At 35.8% G+C, this 11,577-nt stretch overlaps 1 long non-coding RNA gene across 2 annotated transcripts; it reads left to right on the forward strand.

The window, feature by feature from the left end:
• Positions 1-7,619: 7,619 nt before the first annotated feature.
• Positions 7,620-10,929, forward strand: LOC139855537 (uncharacterized). 2 transcript variants are annotated; one of them, XR_011761482.1, is made up of 9 exons: positions 7,648-7,756; positions 7,850-7,924; positions 8,057-8,119; positions 8,562-8,632; positions 8,718-8,932; positions 9,239-9,400; positions 10,028-10,091; positions 10,373-10,446; positions 10,797-10,929. It is a non-coding gene; the product is annotated as an uncharacterized lncRNA (long non-coding RNA). The 2 variants fall into 2 exon arrangements; XR_011761481.1 differs by having other exon boundaries at positions 7,620-7,924.
• The last annotated feature ends 648 nt before the right edge of the window (positions 10,930-11,577 follow it).

Genomic DNA, 11,577 nt, shown 5'->3' on the forward strand with positions numbered 1-11,577 from the left:
GATTCTTCCCAAGATGAACCGCACTTTGATTATCACAATTCAAGACGCAATAGTCTTGTCTTTTACCCAACTCACCTAAGAAGTTTTTCAACCAAACAAGCTCTTTAGAAGCTTCTGCAATAGCCATATATTCGGCTTCGGTGGTTGATAAAGCAACACTCTTTTGTAGTCGAGACATCCAACTAACCGCCGTCTTCCCTATTGTGAAAACATAACCCGTAGTGCTTTTCCCCGAATCATCACATCCACCCAAATCAGCATCCGCATAACCCCTAAGTATAAGATTGTTTTTAGAGAAACACAATCCCATATTAGAAGTACCTTTTAAATAACGAAGCAACCATTTGACCACTTCCCAATGCTCTTTCCCCGGATTAGACATATAACGATTTACAACTCCCACTGCTTGAGCAATATCGGGTCTTGTACAAACCATGGCATACATAATACTACCCACGGCCGATGCATATGGAACCTTTTCCATATCCGTTTTGTCTTTTACCGTCTTTGGTGATTGACTTTTCGATAACTTAATCGTGCTACCCAGAGGCATAGAACGAGCCTTTGAATTCTCCATATTTAACCTCTCCACTACTTTCTCAATATATTTGGATTGAGACAAGTATAGAGTACCTTTCACACGATCACGCACAATACTCATGCCAAGTATTTGCCTAGCAGCACCAAGATCTTTCATCTCGAATTCACGGGAAAGTAATCCCTTCAACTTGTTAATTTCAGACATGTTGGAACCTGCAAGTAACATGTCATCAACATACAACAATAAGATTATATAAGAAGACTTGAATTTCTTCAAGTAGCAACAGTGATCCGCTTCACATCTTAAGAAACCAATCTTCTTCATAAAATCATCAAACTTCAAGTACCATTGCCGAGGTGCTTGCTTCAATCCATACAAACTTTTCTTTAGCTTACAAACCCACTTCTCTTTACCCTTTACCTCAAAGCCCTCGGGTTGCCTCATGTAGATCTCTTCAACAAGATCACCGTGCAAGAATGCAGTCGTCACATCTAGTTGCTCTAGATGTAAGTCTTCGCATGCAACCATAGAAAGTACCAAACGGATAGTAGTCATTTTAACTACTGGTGAAAATATTTCTTTGTAGTCAACCCCTTCCTTTTGTTGAAAGCCTTTGACTACCAAACGAGCCTTGTACCTTTTCTTGCCATCCAACTCATTCTTGATTCTATATACCCATTTGTTTTGCAACACCCTTTTATCATGAGGTAACTTCACTAGTGACCAAGTTTTATTCTTCTCAAGTGACCCCATCTCTTCTTTCATGGCAAGCTCCCATTGTATGGATTCTTTTGTCTTTCTTGCCTCAAAGTAACTTTCGGGTTCACTATTCTAGGTATAGAGCAAGTAGTTTGCTGATGGAAAATACCTAGGATTAGGTTTGGGCACTCTTGTCGAGCGTCTTAGTGTAGGAGTAACCAGAATGGTTGGACCGGTTTCATTTGTATCCTCCTCATCACCAGAAATTGCACTATGTTCAGAATCATCAACGCTTTCCGAATCATTTCCATCATTAGCATTTTCTGACGCCTCACCGTTAATTGGCAATTCATTGCTACCCGTACTCCCACTAGAACCTGCAAGATCATCAATAGAAACATCATCAAAAGTAACATGACTCGGTTTAGGACTCCCCATTTTCGGTTTACCATAAACCGAATCTTCATCAAAGGTAACATCACGAGAATGAATCACTTTTCTAGCCTCGTTATCCCAACAACGATAAACCATTTCATCCGACCTGTAACCTATGAAAGTACACTTCTTTGACTTAGCTTCAAGCTTGTCTCTATCCGCATCTTTGGTCTTCACATAAGCGTTACACCCAAAGATCCTAAGGTGATTATAACTCACCTTCTTACCATGCCATTCTTCCTCGGGAATTCGGAAACCCAACGGTGTTGAGGGTCCCCTATTTATCAAATAAGCCGCCGTGTTAACCGCATCCGCCCAAAACATTTTAGGCAAACTGTCATGTAGTCTCATACTCTTAGCCCTTTCATTTAATGTACGATTCATACGTTCGGCGACCCCATTGTGTTGCGGTGTCTCCGGTACCGTTTTCAACATTCTAATACCGAGCTTTGCACAATGGTCTTTAAACTCAAGACTACCATATTCTCCTCCATTATCCGACTTCAAGCACTTGACTTTCAAGTTAGTCTCATTTTCTACCATAGCTTTCCACTTCACAAAAGTATTAAATACATCGAATTTAGCTTTAAGAAAATAAACACATACCTTTCGAGTGGAGTCGTCAATGAAGGTGACATAATAGCGAGAACCTCCATGTGATTCTACATTGGTTGGACCAAACACATCCGTATGAACGAGCTCCAATTTCTCCAACTTAGGTGCATTCCCCTATTTCCCAAAAGTCACCTTCTTTTGCTTCCCATATACACATGGTTCGCAAAACCCAAGGTCTACCTTTTTCAAATCCGGAATTCTTCCACTCGAAACAAGCATCTTCATACCCTTCTCACTCATATGCCCGAGTCTTCGGTGCCATAGAGTTGATTCGGACTCAACATCAACCGTAGCAACCACCGTGTCTTCATCAAACACTTCAACTATATAAAGTGTTCCCCTTTTATGTCCACGAGCCACAATACTACTACCCTTAACCACCTTCCATTGGCGGTTTTCAAAAGTAACCGCGTTACCTTCATCATCTAATTGACCAACCGAAATAAGTTTCCTTTTCAATTTAGGAATGTACCTTACGTTCTTCAAAGTCCAATTAGAACCAAGAGTAGTCTTCAAAACAACATCTCCAATGCCCTCTATGTTGAGTTGCTTGTTGTCCGCCAATCTCACCTTGCCTTGGTATGAACGAAAATTCTTCATCATGCTTTTGACATGAGTAGCATGAAACGAAGCTCCCGAATCCAAAATTCAAGACTCCATAGAATTTTCAACACTACACAAAAGTGCATCATCACTTTCTCATTCGGCCAAGTTTACACCTTTTGCGGAACTATTTTTGCAATTCCTTTGAAAGTGCCCTTTTTGATTGCAACCCCAACAAACAGCTTCACTTATATCTTTCGATGGATACCTCTTCTTAGACTTCTTTCTACCCTTCTTCTCACCGCGATCAAATTTCCTACCACGGTTGTCGATACTTAACAAGGAACCGGATGTCGATTCCCTCGAGTTTCTCCTACGAGTATCTTCACCAAGAATCAAATCCCTTATTCCTTCAAACGCTAGCTTAGTAGTTCCTGTAGAGCTACTAACTGCGGTAACCGTACCCGACCAACTTTTCGGTAATGATGAAAGCAAGATTAGTGCCTTTAACTCATCATCAAACACAATATCTACCGATGCTAACCTCGATATGATGTTGTTGAACTCGTTGATATGATCCGTTGCACTCGTACCTTCCTTCATCTTCGTATTGAACAATTGTCGCATGAGAAAAACCTTATTAGAAGCGGTAGGTTTCTCATACATGTTAGAAAGTGCTTTCAAGCAAGCAAACGTCGTCTTCTCATTCACAACGTTGTATGCAACGTTCTTAGCAAGTGAAAGACGAATCGCACCCAAAGCTTGACGATCCAAAAGCGTCCAATTGGCATCGCTCATGCTTTCGGGCTTGGTCTCTAACAGAGGTTGATGTAGCTTCTTTTGATACAAGTAATCTTCAATTTGCATCTTCCAAAAGCCAAAGTCTCTCCCATCGAATCGGTCGATTCTAAACTTTCCGTCTTCCGCCATCGTTCCCAAAGTCGAAACCTTGTGCTCTGATACCAGTTGTAAGGATATTAGGACCCAAAACAACGCAAGTGATTCAACAAGATCACTCACCGATAGTAATTCTACAAGATTACTAACCCACTTAATGAACGAAAGATTATAAATGCAAGAAATGTAAATCGACACAAGAGATAACGTGGTTATATGCAATCGTTGTGATTGCTTTTGTCCACGGACCAACTAGAGAATGTATTTACTAAATATTTGTGGTGTGTTTACAATGAGTTACAAGAGGGTCTATTTATAGAATGGCTTAAGGAGTAAGCTAAAAACAATTCCTTGAAGCTTCATGTGAGTTTCCTGACAGCTTCATAGAAGCTACATGTGAGTTTCCTGACGGCTTCGTGGAAGCTACATGTGAATTTACTCACAACTTCGTGGAAGCTACATGTGAGTTTCCTAACAACTTCGTGGAAGCTTCGTGTGAGTTTCCTAACAACTTCCATCTAATTGTTTAAAGTTCTCCATATCTCCAACAATTCGGGACGTTGTATGCATTATAAATATACTTTAAGATACCTTTAATCAGTTTAATTTTTAGCCATTTTCATTTATGTGTTTAACCCGTTGGAGCCAGAATGTAGACCAGATTAATGAATAGTCCAATATATAAGCAAAACAAATGGGTCAATGTTGCCACCACTACTAAACAATTAAACACTAATGGTGATAAGATCTTACCTTGCCCTCTTTGCACTTGATGGGTGTAGCTCTAACTTTTATAATTCCCTCGTCAATAAATGTAAAAGTCTTGGTCAGTTTCGAGTCTTCAAAATACGGGTTGGAACTGAAGTTCTGCAAAAATACAATCTTATATAACAATCATTCATGCAAAAAATTATTCTTAAAGCAAGTAAAAATAGCAACTTTTTTCTCAAAAAGACTCGAGATGAAAAAGATAATTAAATAAAATGATATCGAGTTTTACTGACAAATGTAATCGAACAACCCATTTTCACCTCTTTGTTATCTTCCACTTCCAAAGTGGCTAAACGCTTCAATATCTAAAATAACATAAGAAACAACTTGATTAATTAACATATTCACATTCAAGAAAATCCAGAAAATGTATATTTCTGCAAAGGAGTTAAAAATTCAACCGTTTGGTCTTATTCAGTCTAAGATCAGATAAACAGGATGACCCATAAAGTGCAAGAAATAGATTTTGGCTAATGATGTTTTGGCTACCGATGCAAGAAGTAAAAAAGTAATAGATAAAGCACAAAAAAGGACCAACAATCTTCCTACAAACGCGATTGTATATGACATTTTCATGGTGTGTGTTTTCTGTATATCAATGACATTTTGAAAAAAACTCTACTACCTATAATTATACTAATACGTACAAAATATGTATTTTTTTCATAACGTAACTCATAGCATTTTTAATCGAAGATAATTTTGTGATAAGTATGATAATTTATTTATTCAAATAGAAAAAAATAAACCTCATAACTTACACTTAGAAGGATTTTTTGGTTCCTTTAAGTATTTCACCTGAGATAATAGATCAACACCAACAGAAAATTGCATCGACTAAAAACACTAAATAATTAATAAAAATACATTATATAATGGGCGGTGTGAGCTCACCATTGCTACTGCTACTGATTCGGCTGCAAGTGAAAATCATTTAGGTGAAAATCAATTCTCATATTCTCATATACATTATATAAGAATTGATTTTTGCTGATATGGATCATCTATGTAAGGGGCAGTATGCGACCGATGTGTGAACGAAACGCTATGAACTAAAACACACAACGTAACATACCTTATTAAAGTAAACTTTACATAAATCGATGATCACAACAATAATGTGCAATTCACAGAGCGAAGGCACAATAAAAACGTACAAACAACTAATGTCTTCATAATGATAAAAGTTAAAGAAATTAAACAGTTTTTGTTACTGGTCTGGGTCAAAGATGCAGTGGTCAAGACATGATTGGCATAGAGTTGAATGAAAGTTACTTTGAGGTAACTCTTTGTTTACCACTACTATATATGGCATTTGTATAAGTATATGAGCGAAAGACAGACTTTTGAGGTAACCCTTGTTCTAAGATCCTCCAAACATCTATAAGATACAACAACAACAACAACAACAACAACAACAACAACAACAATACCCAATTCCACCAAAGTGGAGTATGGGGGAGGTTAGATGTAGACAGTCTTTCCTCTACCCTAGAGTAAAAGGGAAGTCATTCCTCCACCCAAGGATACCTATCGGTCCACGGGTAGAAGAAGTCATCCCTCCCTATACTAGAGGACAGAGAGGCTGCTTCCTAAGGACCTCCGGCCAGAAAGAACAATGAATTCCGTTAAGTGAAGTAGCTAAATGCAGGTAGAAAAGATAATATAGAAACGTTACCATGAGAAAAGTGTACATAAATATAGCATGTAACAAAGTAAAGTAATAGAACATATAAGTAAAATAAGTGTGTGTCAAATATACAAGTATAACAAACCATGCAAGTATAATATGTATATGTAGACATGTAGGTATGAAGCATGTAGGTATAATATGCAATATAAAACAAATAAGTATACTATGCAAGCATAAAGACATGTAGCATGTAAATACGTGTAAATTAATGCGATATATTATAATACAAACATATAACGGTATAATGCAATAAAGCATGTAAATAAGTATAGTGTAATGCAGACAACATGTTGGGATATGCTACAAACATCTATAAGATACTTCCCATATAATCTTCAAAGAATTGTGAACCGAACGAACGATAAGTCTTCCATAAACTATCTGCAGATTAACAATAACCCTTGCGTCACTTTCCATTAAATGCATTGCTAGATAATTAGGAGCATCAGGTGTTAATAGTATATCTCATCCAAACACATCTAAACCAGAACTCAACCTTTTAATTAACTCCAACCCTACAATCATAATCGTAATCATCAGTCAAATAATCCAAACCTTATATAAAAAAAAAAATCATCATGATTTGTATAATCATATATCCAAAAGGAATCCTTGAGCCCACCCCTTGCAGTTGTTGTAAATGGAAGATCGGTAGGCACTGCAGGAGGTAAAGAAGATCAGAAAAAGATTTAAGACGGTAACTTGCGTTTCCAAAATATAATATGGAGTAACTAAGTTGCATCGCTATAAACATATACCTTATTGACTATAATAATACGATCAGCATATGCAATTTGCTCTACGGCCTCATTAACAACTCCTTTTGGCTTAACATCATCCAAATGAATAAAGTGACAACACGATCCAGCTTTACATCATTAAATATCTGATCCTCAGCATAAAACGTCTGTATAATTAGTGCTGAATTTTCCAGTACTACAAATTCATATAAACAAACACATATTTTTTAAGCCTATTAAACATTGTGCTCACGATTAGATAAACGTCAAATCTAGTTTGAATCAGCAACTGCAGTTTCGTACCTATAGTCTCGATGACGATATGATCGAACTTCCCTTTCTTCTTACTCACCAACTCTCCTATCATTCTCAATATATCACCCCTTACTGTACAACATAGACAACAATTATTATTAAGCATTATAATATCCTCCACTCCAGCAGCCGCCTTCACTGGCTTCGCAGCAACTAATGAACCATCAATATCCACCTCCCCGTACTGAAATCTGTCTATCTATCTATTACATACTATAAATCATGAAAGTTAATCCAATGTGACACCTCCTAATTACTCCTTAATCATGATTAGTGACATGGCACTCTCTAATTATATTCTTAATCACCCACTAATCCACGTTGGCATCTAAAAAGCTGAATGAATTCACGCAGCAAAAAAAACCCCAAATATTTTTATCTCATACGCCTCATCTCATCTTCAAACCCTAATACAAATGTAGGTCTTCAAATCAACGGGCTGATCTTCCTCATCTTAATCAAGTCATCGTCCAATCCGATATCCCATTCATACGATCCAAGTTTAAGGCAACAATTGCTTTACCTTTAACTATTAATTCTTCTTACTGTATTATTTCTTTTAACCATACTAACCCTAAATCATACATTTCGTTTTACAAGATTTGTGATAGCATTCGATTCATGTTACAGATTACCAAATCATCAGGGTTGTCATAGCGTTTTTCAAATTATTAGGTCAGCAATTTCATTATCTTTATAGGGTTAAAATCCCAAAATAATAAATTTTGTATACTGATGTGTTGATCTATTCAATCTACTGTGCCTTTAGTTGATTGATTGTTTGTAAGTAGCGGACACTTATTGCAGGTCAATACAGTTACATTTGGATGAAATGCTCTTTCAAGGAGCTTATATGATGATGTATAGTAGGTATATGTTTCTTACTTACGTACTTATGTGTTACGGAGTATCTATTTTGGTTATGTGATTAGTCTAGGAAGTATATTAAGAGAGTACTGTTATTTTTCAGTGTCCATTAAATCATAGTGGTAAGTTATTGCACGACAACTCAAAAAAATAGTATTATCTGGTTAATTAAAAAACAATTTGCTGTCCGTCTTGACATTTTGGAATGAAATTTAATGTTATTTGGGCAATATGTGTATTATTCTAAACGTGAGTGTGCATGTATATATGGGCGTGTATGTATATCTGAATGTCCATGAAGCAAGGATTCACAATAGTTTCTGTAATCATATTGGGTGCCAAAGTTTACTTAGTTAATTTATTTTTTTCCTCTACTCGAATGACCCATTTTCCCACCTCTACTTTACATGATCATTTGGCTTCTTATTTAAATGTTATGTTGTAGGAGCGCTCTTCTAAAAACAACCAAAAAGATGATCACCCCGTGAATTCTCAGGAAGTCTGCGAAAACTAAAGGTAGGAATTTATGCTTGCATTTTTATGATATAGATTGATTGATATAAAATGAAACGCCTGAGATGAGATTTTTTTCATGACGCAGGTGGCAGCTAGATGGGATCCCTCTGATACTTGTAAGTCTAACGTAGTTGAAACTCCATCGTTTTATCCAACAAAGGAGGTAACAAATGTGGTAACCAAATTTCTATCACATTACAATTTGCTACTAGCATCGGCTCGGGAAACTGTCAAGTCTCGAGAACGTAAGATGGCAAACGTATTTGTGGGAAGACATGAGTACTTACCAATTCCGTGAAGGTAGCCTACTTATTGTAGTCTATATAGTGACCAAATGGGTGGGGCAATTTGGTTCATATTGAAACCAGTGCTAAGATCCAAAGTCGAGAGGGAAACAGCCCAGATCGTACGCTAAGGTCCCTAAGCAATCACTTAGTGGAAAAGGAAGTGATCGAGCGATGACAACCAGGAGGTGGGCTTGGGAGCAGCCATCCGACTGGTTTGCGTTGGATCCATAACACTTTTAGCTAACTGTTTTCTATTAATTATGATTATTGATTATTGAACAGATGACAAACACTGAACTATTTTGATCCATCATTGCAGTTCTATCCAAAGTAATCAAGAAATGATCGATGACAACTTAAGAAATATATATTCCATTGATGACTTTTTGGAACCCATGGTGCTCGATCAAACTAATGAGGAAGTAGATGTTGATGCATTATGCGAGGGGTTGTCAAGTATCTTCAAGTGCCATGGGCTCAGGTTAGCAACAATATCACATGAATTTAGAAAAACTCTGGTATTGGTTTAAAATTCATTGTAGACAAATTGAACTTGAATCCTCTGCTCTTACTTTAGTTTGATTTCTGTTTCGTGTTATCATACTTTGTCAGCTCAAGCAGTAATAACTCAGTGCCTTATGATTATACACTTACATGTTTGCTTAAGGTTAACTTTTGTTAATTACTCAATTTTTATGCATCGTGATAGAATGATGCTTCACTTTTGTCAAGAAGTGCTTGATACCACCTAATTAATCAACCATCACATTAAATATATTTTAATGGTACAACATGCCCGGTTTTCTTACTTATATCATGTGTCAATATGGGTACTTTCATTTAGGGATTAAGTAAAAAAAACTTCAACGATGTGATCTAATGGTATTCATTAATAAACTATTATGAATACTTTTCAATGATAATATATGATTTAAAAAATTTGTTTCTTTACTTACAAATTCCAATAATACTATCTACATTAGTATTAGTATCACAGATTGCATTAAAGAGTTTTATATATGACTTTTAACCTTTAAGAAGCATTAGAAGCAAGCTACTCATGTATATTCTTCAAATGTATTTAATTTGTCTTGCTGGTCAATTGCAGATACTTGAGAAGGTGAAAGTAACTAACGACCCACCCATTTTGACAAGTCTGTGACACGTAACAGGTAATTTGTATTATTGCCTCTTCAAACTTAGATCTTGACATACTTGTATTCTCTTCATGTTGTGCTCAAAGAAGTGTTGGAGCACCTATAGTAGGTGGGTAACGACTTACGACTCAATCTTAACGACTCACGACTCAATCTTTATTTATACATATACAATCCTTAACTATGTATATACTCAATGATATTCATACTGTACATTACTACTAAATGAAAATAAATCAACAAAAATGTCAAATGTGTAAAACGTATCTTTAATTATACTGTTTTTTCCTTTGTAGGCAAAAAAACCTTGGCCAAAGGCGGATGCTGATATCGGTGTGTTGCTCAACAAACATGGTGTAACTTGAGGAAGGTATGCACCTTATAATTTATACATCATGGCAGTTTCAATGTTATCTTCAAATTTTATTATGCAGTTTTACTGTTTTGATTATTAAAATATACATATGCATTTACAGGGTGAAGAGTACAATTTGTTATTGCCTATTAACTAGAATTTGTAACAATGGCAACACAATATGGTATTGTACCATTTACAGTCATTGGAGAAGATGATGCCAAGTAAGCAGTAAAATATAAGTTTATGTAGCTAAAGATACAATGCATATTGATTTAGCAACAACAATCTGTAAAAATCCTTTTTGTTGACACCCAAGTGTTAGCTCATTGCGCTATTGAGGGTTTATTATGTTGTTTGTGCAGAGCATTTAGAAATGCGAAAAGCTATACTGACGCTTTTAAATTTTCGGAAACTACTATGGTTTTATGTTTCAAGCACAAGGGTTTATTACATGTATACTTTATATTTAATTTAACAATGAATATACGTACTTCATTTGTTGTTTGAGTTGGGTATCTTTAAATGAATGCTGAGAAGTTGGTAGCCACAAAAAGTTATCCAGTGGGTTCATATAATTAAAGGTTTGTGACGAGGAACTTATATATTGTAATTAATTGCTCTTCACTTGGAGGACCATTAAGAGAGGTCATGTTTGTCAAATGTTACTTTGTTTACGCCATGCAAACCTTCCGTCCAAATTACGAGGTTACAGTTGTCACAAAATAGTTTAAAAAATATAATGACTTGATCGGACCAGTTCAATTTCATTAATGATTAGTTTCGTCATTGTAACTCTGTAATACATGTTATCGGTGCCAACAGTAACGCATTCAAATACTATTTTTAAGCTCTCTGCAACGTACGGGCTCTTAAATGTATATTTGGTTGTGAAAAAATAATGTCTTTATCATATCGTTAATTAATATACCATTTTATGATTAAATTTTATTTGCTGAAGGGTCCCCGTGTAACTTAAGATTGTGTTCTGAATAACTTTATGAAATATCAACTTAGCAACACTTTTATGATATGTATTTTTTTAGATTACAAATACTACTCACAACATTACTTACGATAATGAGGATAGAGTATCGTTATTTCATATACAACTGAAATATACTATATAAAAACTTTGGATGAGTA

Source organism: Rutidosis leptorrhynchoides, chromosome 6 (assembly GCF_046630445.1).
Source record: "Rutidosis leptorrhynchoides isolate AG116_Rl617_1_P2 chromosome 6, CSIRO_AGI_Rlap_v1, whole genome shotgun sequence".
NCBI lineage: Eukaryota > Viridiplantae > Streptophyta > Magnoliopsida > Asterales > Asteraceae > Rutidosis > Rutidosis leptorrhynchoides.